General features: G+C 47.7%; 1 long non-coding RNA gene across 1 annotated transcript; it reads right to left on the bottom strand.

Annotated features, from left to right (window-relative positions):
• Positions 1-14669: 14669 nt before the first annotated feature.
• Positions 14670-20136, bottom strand: LOC140612079 (uncharacterized). The gene is made up of 5 exons (XR_012013394.1): positions 19688-20136; positions 19030-19103; positions 18445-18649; positions 16507-16606; positions 14670-14799 (listed from the first exon to the last, which is right to left on the bottom strand). It is a non-coding gene; the product is annotated as an uncharacterized lncRNA (long non-coding RNA).
• Between the last annotated feature and the right edge of the window lie 240 nt (positions 20137-20376).

Genomic DNA, 20376 nt, shown 5'->3' on the forward strand with positions numbered 1-20376 from the left:
TGTTTTAGGTGTGATCATGCACTTTTATCAAATGCCATTTTGAAGTTTGTGGAGATAATCACAGGTAGTGGGTTGGTTTTTTTTCCTTGTGACTTTTTAATACAGGAAATAAATTCCCAACTAGTTTTTGTAATGTAAATTATTTTCTGACAGTAAAATATCCTTGCATCTGTGGAATAAGCCCCCATTGGTTGTACTGCATTAATTTTTTAGTTTGTTTATACACTTGATTTGCTAAAATTATATTTCAAGTTTTTGCATCAATCAATACAAATTTTTATTTTTATGCTCTCTTTATCAGATTTCAGTGTGAATTTCATGCTAGCTCCATAAAATAGTTGTGATGCTTTTTTGTAACTTCTGGAACAGCTTACACACACATTCAGATTCTTTATTTTGATGAAACAGAACTCAATCTGGGCCTGGTATTTTAATAATAAAAATTAGGAAGAGGGAAGCAAAATTATTATCTATATATCTGGAAGAACTAGGAGAATCCATTGGAGAAAATGTATCTGAAAAATAAGAGAATTCAGTTGTGTCTAGATATAGAATTGATATTCAAAAAGAATTAGCTTTTGTCTATGTAGAAAACTACAGCAAAATACAAAGGAAATGAAAAGATAACTTTTCCATCCAACTGTGCCACCCACACATTACCCACTGCCCCGTGCCACCCTACTGAATGCAGGGACACACAGATGAGCATCTTCACCTACATGCTTCTCCACCAATCTACTGAACCTATAACATACCCTGAGAACATGATCATTTTAAAATTCATTTTATTTTTAAATCTATTTTTAAATTATATAATTTTAAAAGAATTATTAATGATGCCAATATATAAAACCTCACCAACTCAGCAGTGTTTTCACAGCTTAATGTGGAAGAAGGAAAGACCCCACAAGGAATATATGTGCCAATTCTGCTACTTCTTGTCACTTCTGCTTTTATTGTTAGTATGATCATCAATCCACAGCTTATTGGCAGAAATACTTTTAGACCATTTGTCAATTTTATGAGGAAAGTTTAGTTAAACATCGATAAAATCGTCTGTAGGCATAGAGACTCTGTAATGTTCTTGGAGAAATCGTGGAGCCCCACACTGCCTTGCAGACACCGCCCCACAGAGTGAGCAGGGCTGGGTGCCTGTGTCCACCTCCACAGAAATTATCAGTAACCAGATCCCCAGTAACCAGGCACACTCAGGTGCATGTGGCCCAGCTTATGCAATAGCTATCTATCAGACTACATCAGGCAGGGTTGGGTGAAGATGCTGGAAGTCCCTTGAGATATTCCACTTAGTTGTGGAAATGGTTTTCACATGGAGATTTAGAGGCTTTCATGACTGCTGGATATCTGGGGAGCAAGGATCCCATCAGAAATTATCTTGGCAGCCCACAGCACCAAGCAGCTGACCCTCCTAAGCTGTCATCGCCTGCCACCAGGGAGGGATATGTTTCTGCTCAAATCTCACCTGGCGCTTCTCTTCAGCTGCCTCCACTCAGACCAAGAGGAAGGAGGCTCTGGGACATGTAGCTCCAGATGCCTCATCTCCAGCGATGCAGAGCAGAATGTAGTAGGTGACGGAGAGCCCACAGACACAGCCAACAGTCTCCAACAGCAAGGGAAGCAGTGGTGTACCTGAATCTCACCCCAGGCAACAGTCCCTCATGGAATTGAAATCCCTCTTCAAAAAATGAAGGGACGTTGTGGAAATTGCTGCTATAAACATTGGGGTACAGGTGTCCTGCCATTTCACTGCATAGCCAAACTGTGGAAGGAGCCTCGGTGTCCATCGAAAGATGAATGGATAAAGAAGATGTGGTTTATGTATACAATGGAATATTCCTCAGCCATTAGAAACGACAAATACCCACCATTTGCTTCAACGTGGATGGAACTGGAGGGTATTATGCTGAGTGAAGTAAGTCAATCGGAGAAGGACAAACATTATATGGTCTCATTCATTTGGGGAATATAAAAAATAGCGAAAGGGAATAAAGGGGAAAGGAGAGAAAATGAGTGGGAAATACCAGTGAGGGTGACGGAACATGAGAGACATCTAACTCTGGGAAATGAACAAGGGGTGGTGGAAAGGGAGGTGAGTGGGGAGATGGGGTGACTGGGTGACGGGCACTGAGGGGGACACTTCACGGGATGAGCACTAGGTGGTATGCTATATGTTGGCAAATCGAACTCCAATAAAAAAATATACCAAAAACAAAAACAAAACAAACAAACAAAAAAACAAAGGGACAAAGGCCTGTAAGGCACAGATCTGTCTCTGGAGAATGTTCATCCCATTTCCAGCTCAGCCACAATCTGCATTTGAGATGTTGTATCAGCGACGAGTGAAGGGAAAGCGAAGAAATGGGTAAATATATATAAACATATGCATAATAAAGCAGAGAACTCATACCCAGCTGTGACAGCCCTAGTCTGCCTTCACAACTTTCTTTTCCCTCTACCCATGCCTGTTTCCCCTGCCGTGGGCCAGCCCCTCGGCTGATCATGTCTCTACCTGGCCAGATGACCCACACCTTCATTCCTAAAGGAGCTGAACCATGAACAGCACAGCCTATATTGGATTGCTTTAGTCCATTAGTTTCTACCATGGCATGGAGCTTCTGTGAGTCCCCAAGGCTCCCCCACAGTGCTCCCTTCCACACAGCAAAGGGCCACTCTCACCTGCCCACACGTCCCCAGATGCCGCAATGCCTCTGCTGTCTTCACTCATTGCTTGCTGATGGCTGTCCTGCTGCGCTGACACAACACAGGGCCTTTACAGCCCGCCCTCCACCTGCTGCGTCTGGTATGCAGGCTTCCTGGGCGTCTGTGGGCCTCTCGTCCTGCGTGTCCCACCTCCTGCCCCCAACCGTGCTACCCACAGCCGTTGCCACATCCGCTAACGGCAGCACAGGATTCTGACTGAGCGGGTCAAAACCCTGGCAGGATCTTTGACCCTCTTTCTCTCCGACTCTGTGTCCTGGGAACTCTGCCAGCTCCAGCTCCAAGCCGCACCGGCATAGGTCACCGCTTGCCCCTTCGCAGCTAACACTCCCGTCTCACCTGCCGCCAGCCCCTGCTGGGTGGCTGCACGGTTCTTCCAACCAGCCTTCCACATTCTGTTTCCACAACCCCAACAAGGCTGCTGCCTCACTGGGGGGGGGGGGGGGGGGCGCGGCCCCCGGGAATGTTGGCGGGCCCAAACATCTGGCCCCAGCTCTCTCCAACATCTGACCCTCTAGCTACTCTGCCCACAACCTCACTTTGCGTCACACTTGCCCTGGGGCCTCTGTACTTGCAGTTCCGTCTCCCCAGAACATTCTTTCCATAGGTGTCCACATGGCCAACACCCCCCTCCCTGTTTCAAGTATTTGCCCAAATGCCACCTGTTCTTTGAGGCTTGCCTGGGTCACCTTCTGTGAAATTACGTTTGGTGCTGCCAGCCCATGTACTCTGTTCATCTTCATCTTTGTCATAGACAGTAATCACCTCCACCTCACTGTATAAAGTATGAAGCCCTTTGCATTTACTCTTTAATACCTCCCCCACCAAGAAGGCAGGTTCATGGGTTCAGGGGTGCCAAGCTCTAGAACAGTGTCTGCTCAGAGGAGGCTCTCCATTACTAGTTGGTGAATGAGGATCATTAGCATGACCATTTATGCACTTACAAAGAGTCAGCACCAGAGGAGAAGCAGCGTTGCCAAGTATGGTCCCCACACTGCAGGAGCTCACCATTCACGTGGGGAGAAGGCCTTGGCCATGAGGATGCTGTGAGACTTTCCTGAGTGACCACTGGGTCCCCCGAAGCCCATCAGTCAGTGTCTGACTTGTTGCTAAGGGCTTAGGCCCCCAGATAAGACAGATGTGAGGGAAGGGCAGACAGGAGCTGGGAGAAGGTGTGGGCCACTGCCTCTACCTCCATGTTCTCAAAGCTTCTGCTCCCACCCACTTCCTAAATTCACCCTTGGAAAGTGATTCCTAACAGGAGCCAGTAGCAAAACTGCCCCACTACAGGCAGGCAAGGACAGAGGACACAGAAAAGCAGCTCCGGCTGAGCCTGAAAGTTCCGGTGGCAAGGGAGGGCAGCCTCCAGCATGAGAGGAGGCCAGTGGTGAGGTGGTAAGGTGGGAGCTGAATGGCCCTGAGGGAATCACAGCACCTGAACATCACCCTGAGGCCACTCAAACTCCCCTGACAGTCATCCTGCCAGGCACGTGGATTAGCGGAGGAGAACGCACAGTGTCCATGCCCTGTGCTGGGTACCGTGACTGGCAGGGGTTAAATGGAGATGGAAAAGGAGTTTCATTTTTCTGTGCAAAATAAATTGAAATTTATTTGATGGGCATGACTCCCTGGGGCTGAGCTGAAAAAGCATCTGAGGAGGTACCCAGGTCCAATAGACAAGCAGAGCTGGTGGGCTAAGTCTGTCCTGGGCATGGGATGGAGGGGCATGGTGGGCCCACGCTGCTAGCATGCTTCCTCCCTACTCAACTCCCACCCTGCTCCTGGAGGCACTCAGGCCGGGCCCTCCAGGGTGGGTGTGAGTGGGTGTGTCACAGCATCCTGGGGCCTGCATGGGCGCTGGGGTGACATCAGGACTGGGTTCCATGGCTGGACCTTGACTTGGGGAGGGGCATGGAAATGCAACATTTATAAAGAAAGATTAAAATAATAACTCCTCTAAGTGACTGAGCAGAAGCATATCAAAATCTAAAAGCTATTCTTACATAAAATCTCTGACATTAGGTTGGCAATGGATCTTTTAAAATGAAATCTATTAAAAATAACAGGCTTAACAGGCAAATAGGCAAATATAACCCACCTAATCTGCCTAAAGGTGAGCTGTATTCCTCCTATTCCAACAGACCACATGCCCCCTTAATAGAGGCTGGAAGTCCCCGGCAGCTTTGCTTTATGGAGAAATGGGCTGCCCTTGTTCTTTCTGCCCCAATTTAATTTGGAGGGTCATTTTATAACTGAGCAAGGACTCATAGCATCCTTTGAGGTCAAATATTAACTCACAGGGCAGGAAAATGAATTAGCATAAGCTTCCAGAGAAGCAATTTTGTGATTTGTATCAAGAGCCTTTGTAATAACCCACAGATACTGCTTCAACATAATCTACATAATCAGAGATACAGACAAAGATTTACACACAGAGATGCCCATCAGGCCTTCTCATCACAGCAAGATAACCCAAACGTGGGAAGTGATTAAATAATAAATTGATGGGATATTAGGCATCTATGAAAAATGGTTACAAAAGCTGTTGTAATGATGTGAGAAAATGTTTCTGATTTAGTATTGAACTAAAATCAGAATGCAAAACTTTATTTGCACTATGAGCTCAGTTAAGAAAAAGAAAACAAATTTAAGAAACACTTTCAGTCAGCAAGGTCACTAGCTGGAGGGGTGAGGTCCAAGCTCATTGATGTTATATTGTTTCCAAGATCAATCTGCTGGGACATTCACCTGTCCTGGCAGGAGATCCCAAATGTCATCCTGCAGACCATGCTGAGCCAGTGGCCTCGGAGACCCCTGGGAACCTTCTAAAAGCTCTGAATGCCAATCTCTTCACCTAGGGGCCCCAGTTCAGCAGGTCTGGGCAGGGCCTGGGAATCTGCATGGTAACAACACTCCCAAGTTATCTTGCTTCACATCCTGCCCTGAGCTCCCCTTGCTATCAGGATGTCTACCCTCCCTGGACCATAAACTCACCTTAGGATGAACGTTAAGAAGCACATTCCAAGGAAAAAGTTGTCTTTTTTTGTTGGAGGTATTCCTCTCTCCTACCTCCAAGCAATTCCTGAGGTTGTAGGCAGAGAAGTAATCCATCACCATCCAAACCATCACCATTAGATCTATAAATGGGATCTCTAGGCTGGGTGTCACGCATGCCGGCTCCAGAAACCCCCACCCTCATTCTGTATTATCACCTCCCCATGATAGTTAAAATTGCTCACAGAGCAAGTTCTGCCTGTGATTCCACTCTACATGGCATTTTATTAGGCTTCCTGGGTTACCATCCTAACACAATATAATTAAACCCTACATTTGCCACTCTGTCCAGAAGATTAGGTTAGTATTCCTGTCTGGAAGCTTGTAAAGTCTTGTGTCCTAGGAAATTTCTAGTCATTTAAACCCTCTGTACTCAGAAGATCATGTAATATAAATGAACTACGTACTCTATAGGGCCTGATTCAACGATATATAGGGCACTGTAGCTGCCCTCCAGCAACCAGGCTGGTGGGGAGATAGACTATTTTGTGTGTTTGGGCTGCTAGAATAAAATACCACAGACCAGTGGCTTATAAAGAGCAGAAATGTATTGTTCACAGTTCTGGAGGCTGAAGGTCAGGGTGCATGTTCAGGTGAGGACCTCTTCTGGGCCACAGAGTGCTAATATCCATCCTCACATGGTGAAAAGGAGTTAGGGAGCTTTATGGGGTCTTTTATAAGAGCACTAACCCCACTCTTTAGAACTCCACCCTCATGACCTAAGGACCTCCCAGGGGCTCATCTACTACATACTATCACCTTTGGGGGTGAGTTTGCGGGGGGCGGGGGGACACAAATATCCAGACCATAACATAGACCCATAAGCAAATACTCTTGCAATTTGACAAGAGCTTCAGAAGCAAGAGCAACAGCTTCAGGTGTGTGGAGGTGGGAGGCCCATGGAGGCAGGCCCCTGAGCTGAGCACACCAGGTAGAAGTTATCTAGGGAGCTAATGGAACTGGACAGAAGGGAAATATATTCCAGGAATGGGGCCCACCTCATAAAAAGGTGTGGAGGCAAGAATGAAAGGAAAAGCAGGTGGTTCCATGTGCAATGATATGCCACTTGGCTCCTCCTTCAGGAATGAAGGCTTCACCCCCCAGCCACTGAAAGTGCAACCCTTAAGGACTGTTAGGGCCACACCCCTTCCCCAGATGGCCATATCCATAACTGTTGGACACACTGACACACAGACCTGCTCCCACCCCCTTGTACCAACTCCATTGCCTCTGATGGTCACCCCAGCTCTCTGTGGGGCCAGCTGAGTCAGTGTAGTTCAGCTGGGCCCTCTGCCTCAGCCTATGTCCTGCACCTCCTTTCTCTGGTGCTGACCCATCACCTCCTAAACTAATCTGCACCTCAAATTAGCCTAGGGAAACCTTCCTGCCTCCTGGAGCCCAACCTGCAGCAAATGGCAAGTCACTTGGCACTGCTGAGCAAATATTTTTAAATAGTGGGGAGCAAAAGAGCTCAGTCTTCAGACTTCTGGAATCAATACCAGGATAAATTAACAGTGACTGACCCTTGGCTGAGAAATAAAGGTTCAGACACCATTTGATACCTCATTTTCTGATGCCTCAACCCAACCTTTATTTTTTTTTTCCATCCTCTAATGCAGACACTCAGTTGTTTGATTTCAAGTCACCAAGAATGTGCAAAGCCAGTGTCTGTGCTGAAGTAGGTTAGGAACTCTGAGATACAGCACAGTGAGCTGGGGCCCAGAGAGGTAACTCTTGTCCCAGGCCACCCACATAGGAGAGCCATAATTGTAGCCAGTCTGTCGGAATCCCAGCTACAGAATTCTTTCTACCCCACTGTCTCTGCACAATGCATTTTGAAAATTAAGTTGTTGGGGCAGACTGAATAATCCCCTACCAAGGTGTCCACGTCCTGATCCCTGGAACTGTAAATGTCACCTTTTTTGACAAAAGAGACTAGAGATGTAGTTAAATTGAGTCCCTTGAGATGGGAACACTTTCCCGGATCATCCAGATAAGCTTTAAGTAGAATCACAAGGATCCCTATAGGAAGGAGGCAGGAGAGTCAAATGCAGGAGAGGCTCTGTGAAGTCAAAAGCAGACACTGGAGTGATGTGGTCTCGAGCCAAGGAATGCCGGCTACTTCTAGAAGAAGCTGGAAGAAACAAGATGTCCACTCCTGTTTTCAGGAATGAAAAGCTGGGTCTGTAGCCTAGGTCTGAACCCCTAAGTGCCACTGTCTTGACTCAAGTGACCATCCGTGGAAGGGGTTTCTGATAGAAGTGGAGTGTGTGTGCCCCAAACTCACAGCTTCCAGAAGATAAAGATCCGGAGTGGAGAACAGAAAGAGCTTAGAAAGAGTGAGGGGGATGGGGTGGGGTGGGGGGGCAGCACCAGGAGTGGACACTGACAAGACCAGGGACACAGAGCAATGCAAAAGGGTATGTCAGCAGTGAGGTCCACACCTGGCATTCACTGGGCTTTCCCGTTGCACGGTGCATGGGTCCAGCTGCTGCGCACTGTGTGCTGATGCTGCTGAGGCTGATGCCACCACTGCCCCAAGGGGGCTCCTGAGATCAGGGAGCAAGCTGTGCCAGACTCCGTGAGAGAAGGAATGCCTTCAGGCCAGCTACTGCAGGAGGGACTTTCAAGCAATGAGGTGGAAAGGAGCCCCCCACACAGTTCCTGAGCGCCTAACCAGGAGGCATCTGTCTGCCTGGATTTATTTATTTATTTTAATAAAATAATTTTTATTGGTGTTCAATTTACCAACATACAGAATAACACCCAGTGCTCATCCCATCAAGTATCCCCCTCAGTGCCTGTCACCCACTCACCCCTACCCCCCGCCCTCCTCCCCTTCCACCACCCCTAGTTCATTTCCCAGAGTTAGGAGTCTTTATGTTCTGTCTCCCTTTCTGATATTTCCCACGCATTTCTTCTCCCTTCCCTTCTATTCCCTTTCACTATTATTTATATTCCCCAAATGAATAAGACCATATGATGTTTGTCCTTCTCCGACTGACTTACTTCACTCAGCATAATACCCTCCAGTTCCATCCACGTGGAAGCAAATGGTGGGTATTTGTCGTTTCTAATGGCTGAGGAATATTCCATTGTATACATAGACCACATCTTCTTTATCCATTCATCTTTCGATGGACACCGAGGCTCCTTCCCCAGTTTGGCTGTTGTGGACATTGCTGCTAGAAACATCGGGGTGCAGGTGTCCCGGCGTTTCATTGCATCTGAATCTTTGGGGTAAATCCCCAGCAGTGCAATTGCTGGGTCGCAGGGCAGGTCTATTTTTAACTCTTTGAGGAACCTCCACACAGTTTTCCAGAGTGGCTGCACCAGTTCACATTCCCACCAACAGTGCAGGAGGGTTCCCTTTTCTCCGCATCCTCTCCAACATTTGTGGTTTCCTGCCTTGTTAATTTTCCCCATTCTCACTGGTGTCAGGTGGTATCTCATTGTGGGTTTGATTTGTATTTCGCTGATGGCAAGTGATGCAGAGCATTTTCTTACGTGCGTGTTGGCCATGTCTATGTCTTCCTCTGTGAGATTTCTCTTCAAGTCTTTTGTCCATTTCATGATTGGATTGTTTGTTTCTTTGGTGTTGAGTTTAAGAAGTTCTTTATAGATCTTGGAAACCAGCCCTTTTTCTGATAGGACATTTGCAAATATCTTCTCCCATTCTGTAGGTTGTCTTTGAGTTTTGTTGACTGTTTCTTTACTGTGCAGAAGCTTCTTATCTTGATGAAGTCCCAATAGTTCATTTTTGCTTTTGTTTCTTTTGCCTTCATGGATGTATCTTGCAAGAAGTGACTGTGGCCGAGTTCAAAAAGGGTGTTGCCTGTGTTCTCCTCTAGGATTTTGAGGGAATCTTGTCTCACATTTAGATCTTTCATCCATTTTGAGTTTATCTTTCTGTATGATGCAAGAGAGTGGTCTAGTTTCATTCTTCTGCATGTGGATGTCCAATTTTCCTAGCACCATCTATTGAAGAGAATCCCTCTCTTCCAGTGGATAGTCTTTCCTCCTTTATCGAATATTAGTTGACCATAAAGTTCAGGGTCCACTTCTGGGTTCTCTATTCTGTCTCATTCATCTCTGTGTCTGTTTTTGTGCCAGTACCACACTGTCTTGATGACCACAGCTTTGTAGTACAACCTGAAATCTGGCATTGTGATGCCCCCAGATACGGTTTTCTTTGTTAAAATTCCCCTGGCTATTCGGGGTCTTTTCTGATTCCACACAAATCTTAAAATAATTTGTTCTAACTCTCTGAAGAAAGTCCATGGTATTTTGATAAGGATTGCATTAAACGTGTACATTGCCCTGGGTAACATTGACATTTTCACAATATTAATTCTGCCAATCCATGAGCATGGAATATTTTTCCATCTCTTTGTGTCTTCCTCAATTTCTTTCAGAAGTGTTCTATAGTTTTTAGGGTAGAGATCCTTTACCTCATTGGTGAGGTTTATTCCTAGGTATCTTATGCTTTTGGATGCAATTGTAAATGGGATTGACTCCTTAATTTCTCTTTCTTCAGTCTCATTGTTAGTGTATAGAAATGCCACTGATTTCTGGGCATTGATTTTGTATCCTGCCACACTGCCAAATTGCTGTATGAGTTCTAGCAATCTTGGGGTGCAGGCTTTTGGATTTTCTATGCAGAGTATCATGTCATCGGCGAAGAGGGAGAGTTTGACTTCTTCTTTGCCAATTTGAATGGCTTTAATGTCTTTTTTGTTGTCTGATTGCTGAGGCTAGGACTTCCAGTACTAGGTTGAATAGCAGTGGTGAGAGTGGACATCCCTGTCTTGTTCCTGATCTTAGGGGAAAGGCTCCCAGTGCTTCCCCATTGAGAATGATATTTGCTGTGGGCTTTTCATAGATGGCTTTCAGATGTTGAGGAATGTTCCCTCTATCCCTACACTCTGAAGAGTTTTGATCAGGAATGGATGCTGTATTTAGTCAAATGCTTTCTCTGCATCTAATGAGAGGATCACATGGTTCTTGGTTTTTCTCTTGCTGATATGATGAATCACATTGATTGTTTGACGGGTGTTGAACCAGCCTTGTGTCCCGGGGATAAATCCTACTTGGTCATGGTGAATAATTTTCTTAATGTGCTATTGGATCCTATTGGCTAGTATCTTGTTGAGAATTTTGCATCCATGTTCATCAGGGATATTGGTCTGTAATTCTCCTTTTTGGTGGGGTCTTTGTCTGGTTTTGGAGTTAAGGTGATGCTGGCCTCATAGAACGAATTTGGAAGTACTCCATCTCTTTCTATCTTTCCAAACAGCTTTAGTAGGATAGGTATGATTTCTTCTTTAAACGTTTGATAGAATTCCCCTGGGAAGCCATCTGGCCCTGGACTCTTGTGTCTTGGGAGGTTTTTGATGACTGCTTCCATTTCCTCCCTGGTTATTGGCCTGTTCAGGTTTTCTATTTCTTCCTGTTCCAGTTTTGGTAGTTTGTGGCTTTCCAGGAATGCATCCATTTCTTCTAGATTGCCTAATTTATTGGCGTATAGCTGTTCATAATATGTTTTTAAAATCGTTTGTATTTCCTTGGTGTTGGTAGTGATCTCTCCTTTCTCATTCATGATTTTATTAATTTGAGTCTCCTCTCTCTTCTTTTTAATAAGGCTGGCTAATGGTTTATCTATCTTATTAATTCCTTCAAAGAACCAACTCCTGGTTCTGTTGATCTGTTCCACAGTTTTTCTGGTCTCGATTTCGTTGAATTCTGCTCAAATTTTAATTAACACTCCTCTTCTGCTGGGCGTGGGGTCAATCTGCTGTTTTTTCTCTAGCTCCTTTATGTGTAAGGTTAGCTTTTGTATTTGAGTTTTTTCCAGTTTTTGAATGGATGCTTCTATTGCAATGTATTTCCCCCTTAGGACTGCTTTTGCTGCCTCGCAAAGATTTTGAACAGTTGTATCTTCATTCTCATTAGTTTCCATGAATCTTTTTAATTCTTCCTTAATTTCCTGGTTGACCCTTTCATCTTTTAGCAGGATGGTCCTTAACCTCCACGTGTTTGAGGTCCTTCCAAACTTCTCGTTGTGATTTAGTTCTAATCTCAAAGCATTATGGTCTGAGAATATGCAGGGGACGATTCCAATCTTTTGCAATCAGTTCAGACCCGATTTGTCACCCAGTATGTGGTCTATTCTGGAGAAAGTTCCATGTGCACTTGAGAAGAATGTGTATTCTGTTGAGTTTGGATGTTAAGTTCTGTAGATATCTGTGAAATCCATCTGGTCCAGTGTATCATTTAAAGCTCTCGTTTCTTTGGAGATGTTGTGCTAAGAAGACCTATCGAGTATAGAAAGAGCTAGATTGAAGTCACCATGTATAAGTGTATTATTATCTAAGTATTTCTTCACTTTGGTTAATAATTGATTGATATATTTGGCAGCTCCCACATTCGGGGCATATATATGAGGATTGTTAAGTCCTCTTGTTGGATAGATCCTTTAAGTATGATATAGTGTCCCTCTTCATCTCTCACTACAGTCTTCGGGGTAAATTTTAGTTTATCTGATATAAGGATGGCTACCCCTGCTTTCTTTTGAGGACCATTCGAATGGTAAATGGTTCTCCAGCCTTTTATTTTCAGGCTGTAGGTGTCCTTATGTCTAAAATGAGTCTCTTGTAGACAGCAAATAGATGGGTCCTGCTATTTTACCCAGTCTGAAACCCTGCACCTTTTGATGGGGTCATTAAGCCCATTTACATTCAGAGTTACTATTGAGAGATATGAGTTTAGTGTCATCATGATATCTATTCAGTCCTTGTTTTTGTGGATTGTTCCAATGAACTTCTTCTTAAAGGGGAATTTTAAGAGTCCCCCTTAAAATTTCTTGCAGACCTGGTTTGGAAGTCACGTACTCTTTCAGTTCCTGCCTGTCTTGGAAGCTCTTTATCTCTCCTTCCATTCTATATGAGAGCCTTGCTGGATAAAGTATTCTTGGTTGCATGTTCTTCTCATTTAGGACCCTGAATATATCCTGCCAGCCCTTTCTGGCCTGCCAGGTCGCTGTGGATAGGTCTGCTGTTACCCTAATGCTCGTCCCCATAAAGGTGAGGGATTTCTTGTCTCTTGCTGCTTTAAGGATCTTCTCTTAATCTTTGGAATTTGTAAGCTTCACTATTAAATGTCGAGGTGTTGAACGGTTTTTATTGATTTTAGGGGGGGATCTCTCTATTTCCTGGATCTGAATGCCTGTTTCCCTTCCCAGATTAGGAAAGTTTTCAGCTAGGATTTGTTCAAATACATATTCTGGCTCTCTGTCCCTCTCGGCGCCCTCAGGAACCCCAATTAAACGTAGGTTTTTCTTCCTCAGGCTGTCGTTTATTTCCCTTAATTTATCCTCATGGTCTTTTAATTGTCTGTCTCTTTTTTCCTCAGTTTCCCTCTTTGCCATCAACTTGTCTTCTATGTCAGTCACTCGTTCTTCCATCTCGTTAACCCTCGTCGTTAGGACTTCTAGTTTGGATTGCATCTCATTCAATTGATTTTTAATTTCTGCCTGATTGGATCTAAATTCTGCAGTCATGAAGTCTCTTGAGTCCTTTATGCTTTTTTCTAGAGCCACCAGTAGCTGTATAACAGTGCTTCTGAATTGGCTTTCTGACATTGAATTGTGATCCAGATTTTGTAACTGTGTGGGAGAGAGGACTGTTTCTGATTCTTTCTTTTCAGATGAGGTTTTCCTTCTAGTCATTTTGGTCAGTGCAGAATGGCCAAAAACAAGTTGTATTCGGAAAAGGAGAAAAAGAGAAAGAAGGAAAGAAAAGAGAAAAAGAAAAAAGAAAAAAGGAAGAAAAAAGAAAAAAGAGAAGAGAAAGAGAAAGAGAAAGAAAAAGAATGAAAGGGAAAAAAGAGGGTGGGGGAAGCAAACAGAAATCAAAAAGAAAAAAAAAAAGAAAAAACAACACGAGGGATTATCTTCTGATTCTGTATATTTTAAGTCCCTTGACGTCCCCTGGAACTTGTCCGTCCAGCTGGTCTTCTGGGGGAGGGGCCAGTTGTGCTGGTTTTCAGGTGTTAGCACTTGGGGGCGCTGCTCTGCCCCCGGCCTGGTGCAGGGCTCAGTGGGGGTTGTTTACCCCGTGAGGCCCCAGGAGGAACAACCGCAGTTGCGGGGCCAGCTCTGCAGCCCTGGAGTCAGCTCCCACAGTAGCTCCGGAGCTCTCCGTCTGCAGGGCCTGGAGGCTCCGGGGCAGGGCCGCTGATCTGCTCAGCTCGGGGCAGGAGCGTCCTCGCTGTCCTGGGCCCTCCCAGCCTCTGCCTGTCCCGGGGGGAGGCCAGATCCTGGGCTGTGTCCCGGCGCCCTGTGCTCTGGAGCCTGGGCTGTTGGATTCGCTCCCGCCCGCAGCCCCCTCCGCGGAGCCGCCCCCGAGCCCCCCCGAGCTGCTCCCGCCCCGCAGCCTCCTCCGCGGAGCCGCCCCCGAGCCCCCGAGCTGCTCCCGCCCCGCAGCCCCCTCCGCGGAGCCGCCCCCGAGCCCCTCCGAGCTGCTCCCGCCCCGCAGCCCCCTCCGCGGAGCCGCCCCCGAGCCCCCTGAGCTGCTCCCGCCCCGCAGCCCCCTCCGCGGAGCCGCCCCCGAGCCCCCCGAGCTGCTCCAGGTCCCGCCGTGCGCTGCAGCCCTTAGGGAGCTCGGCGCACTCTCCCGGGGCGCAGGTGTCTGTTAGTGTCCCCGGGAGCCCGAGGGCATCCCCGCCCTCTTGGGTCCTGCTCCACCTCCCTGGAGCCCCTTTCCCCCGGGAAGGTTGGTGCAGCTCCTGCTTCTCCGGGACGGGGCTCTCCTGTCCTGGGGACACTCGCCCCGGCCTCAGCCCGGCTCCTCGCGGGCCCCTCCCCCTTGGAGGCCTTTTGTGTCTTTATTTCTTTTTCCCCGTCTTCCTACCTTGATAGAAGCACGAACTCTTCTCACTGTAGCGTTCAAGCTGTTCTCTCATTAAGTCTCAGGCCGAATTTGTAGATTTTCAGGATGATTTGAAGGTTATCTAGGTAATTTGGTGGGGACAGGTGACTTGGGGACCCTACTCTTCAGCCATCTTGCCCCTCCTCTCCTGTCTGCCTGGATTTAAGTCCCAAAAGTCAAAATATCAATACACAAATACAGAGTGAGGCAGAGGTAGCTGGGTGGAAGTCTGGGGAAGAGGTGCTGGCAGGTTTTTTGTTTCTTAGCAATATAGTCTTGGGTACCAATACCATTCCTGTTCACAGATTTAGCAAGTCCACCTTGTGGTCTAGAAGCAGGGGGCACTCAAGTGAGAAAAACAGGCAAACTTCTTGTCCTGGGGAATGACAGCTACAAGTTGGGGTCAAATCCAGGTCAGCTCTGTCCCAAGCGGCTGCTCTTTCCACCTCACTGCCCACGTCCTTCTAGGCTGGGCCAGAGAGGGGAGGACCCAAGTGGCAGATATACAAAGCCTTTCTACCAAGAAGAGGTGGGAAGGAGGAAGCCAGTTTCTGACTAGACAGTGATATCTAGGGGCAGAGGGAGTCCCCCTCAACTTTGTCATCCCAAGTTTGAGCAGGAAAAAAGAGGTGACCAGTGACTGAGGGGAGGAGCCCGCAAGCTTCAGCCCCCACCCTGGTGGTGTGTCTCACTCAGCCAGGTGCATGAAGGTATCACCAGCAACAGGGGGCTGCTGGCCATGCCCCTCTCACAAAATTTGGTCCACTTCCTGCCAATGGCCAAGGAAAATGAGGCCAGGTCTGCTGCTTAATCTGATGCCAGGCCATACCCTTCATCCTAAAGTCCCTTCTGGAAGGGAACATAGGTCCTAGGACTGTAATCCTTGGAGGCCAGAGGGCAAGCTGAGCTCCCAGCAGGCAGCCTCAGGGTGACCCCATCCCCAAACCCAACAGCAAGTACAGCCTGACTTGCATTCCACACCTGGAGCCACTGAGGATGAGAGAAAGGAAAGTGGAAGGTCAGTCAGCATGGAACAGGGCCTAAAGGTGTGCCCTTGTCCCTGGAATGAGAAAAAGGAATTCAGGATGCTAGAAAGTGATCCTCTCAGGGGGGCCCCGGGAAACTGTCTCTCCAGCCAGCCATGTGCAGACACTGGGCCCCCTGTCTGATCCAGTTATGGGCTAATGGTCCCCAGGATACTGCAATTTAGGAAAGGAAGATGGGGTTTCCTTCCTGAATCCGAGGGGGGAAAAGAAACAATAATAAGGACCCAGATGTGTAAAGGCTTCCTCTTTAAAGGAATGATGTTTTAAGAAACATAGAAAGAAACAAAGACAGGCTGATGCACATCTGGACAGACCTAGGAGCAACCAGAACCCTGCTGGAGAAACATTGCAGGCAAGATACTGCTTCCCCAACTTCTGAATGCACCCCCCCAGTACCCCAGAAAGGGATCCCTCTGTGTGCTGAGTGAGGCCCAGGGGGCACACTGCCCATACCCAGGCCAGAATCAGACTCAGGACCTAGAAGAAGCCTGCCACCCACCTGCTAATCCCAGCCCCCAAGCCTGAGGGCCACCTGATTTCCTGCAGGCTCCTGGGTATAAGGAGGTGCTGTTCAACAGGTCTAAGATGGGTCCCTGGGTCTGTGTTTTAAGCAGTGCCACAGGAGGTTCTGATGCAGACATCACACCCCTTTATGAACTTAAGTAAAGCCTAGGATAGGGAGAGTCCCATCCTGGTGTGAGCATGTCCTGTGGACAGCCCACTTGGCATGGCTACTTTCTTACCCATGAGAACTTGGTCATCCTGGGAGGCTGGGAGCCTACCCCTCAGAGCATGGGCTCAAGGACAAGGCCTGGGACACCTGGCAATGGTTCACCCCAGCACCTGGAAGAAAGGAAAAATAACAAATGCAGGTCACCCTCCCTCTACCCTGGGAAATCAGCTCCCCAGGGACTAATGATCCAGAAAATGTAATAAGTGATAAAATACTAATCAAGGTCCTGGACATGAGTGGATGCCACCTTGTCCTCCTGTGTCCACAGGCCCAAAAAGTGGGCACTTTGTTCATTCAGATAGTCCTTGGAGTCCCAGGAGTATCCCATCAGTGGACCTAGAACAGGGAAGGGATCAGAGATACACCTCTAACAAGAAGAATATGAGACAGTTTCAGGCACTTCCATTAATCAGAAAATCCAACATCCTAAGCCACCTGCTTCCTGATCCAGTTGGGCTCTCCTGTTAATGAGACATGATGTTCTTAATCTCCCTCCAATCTGGTCAGCTTTTAAGAACCTGACCTGGGGCTATGGACTGGTGACAGCCTGAGGCCACTTTAGCCTAGTCCAGCCAGTGAGGCGCCTTCCCCCAGAACTGACTCCTCTGTCCTGATCCCCCAGCCACTCTCTGCTCTGTAGCATCTACCTCATGTGGATGGACTCCACTCTTCCCCTCTGAATTGGCCCCTTCAGGACACAGCATCTGTATCCCAGGGCACAGCCTCTATATCCCCCAGCACTCACATGTGCCTGCTGCCACCCCTTCAGCTTGCTGTCCCGACCCCTCCCATCAGGGTCAGCCTCCCACCAGTATACATGTCTGATCCTACACTAGATGCCTCAGCTGTTTGGTGCTGCTGTAACATGAACAGAGCTAAGGAGAACAGCTTTATATATATATATAAATTTATTTTTTATTGGTGTTCAATTTGCCAACATATAGAATAACACCCAGTGCTCATCCCGCCAAGTGCTCACATCAGTGCCTGCCACCCAGTCACCCCCACCCCCCGCCCACCTCCCTTTCTACCACCCCTTGTTCGTTTCCCAGAGTTAGGAGTCTCTCATGTTCTGTCTCCCTCTCTGATATTTCCCACTCATTTTTTCTCCTTTCCCCTTTATTCCCTTTCACTATTATTTATATTCCTTAAATGAATGAGACCATATAATGTTTGTCCTTCTCCGATTGACTTATTTCACTCAGCATAATACCCTGCAGTTCCATCCACGTGGAAGCAAATGGTGGGTATTTGTCGTTTCTAATGGCTGAGGAATATTCCATTGTATACATAAACCACATCTCCTTTATCCATTCATCTTTCGATGGACACTGAGGCTCCTTCCACAGTTTGGCTATTGTGGACATTGCAGCTATGAACATCGGGGTGCAGGTGTCCCAGCGTTTCATTGCATCTGTATATTTGGGGTAAATCCCCAGCAGTGCAATTGCTGGGTCGTAGGGCAGGTCTATTTTTAACTCTTTGAGGAACCTCCACACACTTTTCCAGAGTGGCTGCACCAGTTCACATTCCCACCAACAGTGTAAGAGGGTTCCCTTTTCTCTGCATCCTCTCCAACATTTGTGGGTCCTGCCTTGTTAATTCTCCCCATTCTCACTGGTGTGAGGTGGGATCTCATTGTGGTTTTGATTTGTATTTCCCTGATGGCAAGTGATGTGGAGCATTTTCTCATATGCATGTTGGCCATGTCTATGTCTTCCTCTGTGAGATTTCTCTTCATGTCCTTTGCCCATTTCATGATTGGGTTGTTGAGAACAGCTTTTCAGACTGAGAATAGGACACAGAGGAATACTCAGACATAAGGAGGACCCTATATCCCACGCTATCACAGAGGTTCCAGAAGGCTCACGCCAAAGGCCTAGCCATAGCAGGACCCACCAAACAGAGCTGGCTGCCAAAGAGGTAGGGGAGACCCCCCACCCCGTACCCTGCATGCTGTCACCATGTGCAGCCCACACTCTTCATCCAAAATGAGGCCCAGGACTGCCTTGAGGGTGCTTCAGGTCAGCTCCACGGAGATCAGCTCACTGGTGAAGTGGGGCTGGCCAGACCACGCAGAGAGCAGCATAACCCAGCCCTTGGGAGGCTGAGATGGACAATGGGAGACTTCTAGCATGTGCCCCTGATCCAACCTGTGAGGGGAACACCCAGTACAGGATGTGGAATGCCCTGCCCCTCCCACACTGGCCAGCAACCTTGGAGCTCCCCACACCCAAGGCTTGCAGGAGGAGGCCTCTGTGAGCAACGGCCACCTTCCTGTGAAGAAGAGGAGCCACTTCACTGCCTTCCACCCATTTCGAGGAAAATAAACCTACCCAGAGAATGAACAAGATAGCAAAGGGCCCTTCTCAGCACTCAGAGAACAGGAGGCCTGGGGCCTTGTTCTGAGCAGCTCTGTGCCATATGGGACAAAGGCTCACTCCCCCTTCCTTTGAGTGTCAAATGGAATCACCATACCCATTTCCATCCAGTGGGGTAAACCTGGCACGGACAGGTCCAGCAGATTACTCACATGAAACCATGCAGGTCTCTCTCAGCCTCAGCCTGCTCCTGTATGATATAGGAAGAATAACAGCTCCGGCCTTCCTGCTGACAATGGCACTCAGTCATGATCAAACCTGGTCAGGCCCCTCAAGCCCCCTTCCCCTAGGCCTCAACCTCAGGCTCCTACACTCCACCCACCAACACACCCCCTAAGAGACATGAACAAACTCTGACACAACTTCTAGCAGCCTGAGGCCACATCCCTGGGACCCCAAACCCCTCCAAATGCCTGCTGAAGAAAGCTAAGGTAGCCCAAAGAATTCACCATTTGCTTCAGCCAACACCTGACTAGAGGCTCCTGAGTCCCCAAAATTGTGGAGGCCGAGAAAATTAAGGCCATTCCACTTTAAGTTTAGTGTTAGCACAGGTACAGCCATCCCAGGCCCCTGTGAATAAGAGCTGAACTTGACCTTACTTCAGTTACAGGAAGAAAACAGTTTACAGCCTAACGCCCTCTAAAGCCCCACATTAGAATAAGAACAGAGCCCAGGCCAAGGGCAGGAAGCCCCTATTAGAATGAGAACAGAGCTCAATGCCCTTGAAGGCCCCTTATCAGAACTTGAGGAATTGCTCCAGCCCTTCTGGAGGTCCCCGAGACCAGCCCTTAAAATTAAGCTAAAACCCACCTCGGGGTCCAAGTCCCTGCTCCGCTGTGTCGGGTGCACTTGGACCCAAGCTCGAGCTTGTAAATCAACCCTCGCGTGTTTGCATCCGTGTTGGCAACTCGGTGGTTTCTCGGATTCACAATCTTGGGCACAACATTCGGAAGCTCGTCCGGAATCCGAGAGACCCCCAGGACCCCATCCGGAGGGTTTCACGCGCCGTGAGTGCACTCAACTTTTTCCACCTTTTGCGCGCATATTCTCTGAGAGCTCGAAGCTGTATTTTTACCTGCAGGAATTCCTATCTGTATTGGGTCCGCATTGGCTTAGGCGGACGCGCTGGCGGGCTGTCGGCCGGGGGTCTTAAGGAGACGTCCCTTGCCCCCGCCTGGGGGACAGGGTCCTCATCTGTTAGGAGGACGGGGGTCCTCATCTGTAACGAAGACAGGGATCCTCGTCTGTAAGGAGGGCCGGCTGCCAGCCCTTCGGGTTACTTTCTGTTTGGTCTCCGCCGCGCACTGGAACGTTTGTCTGTGTTACTATGTCCTTGTTAACTGTTCCTACACTGGTCTGTGTTGCTGTGTCTTTGTTAACTGTCATAACTGTTTACATAAAGAGACGGAGATTTCAAATTTATTGCATATCAGAATGGCCAACCTTTGACGTGGGATAGCCCCGAGAAGCAACTTCCCACCTACCTATTATCTTACAGG

The sequence above is a fragment of the Canis lupus genome, chromosome 20 (assembly GCF_048164855.1).
Source record: "Canis lupus baileyi chromosome 20, mCanLup2.hap1, whole genome shotgun sequence".
In the NCBI taxonomy this organism is placed as follows: domain Eukaryota; kingdom Metazoa; phylum Chordata; class Mammalia; order Carnivora; family Canidae; genus Canis; species Canis lupus.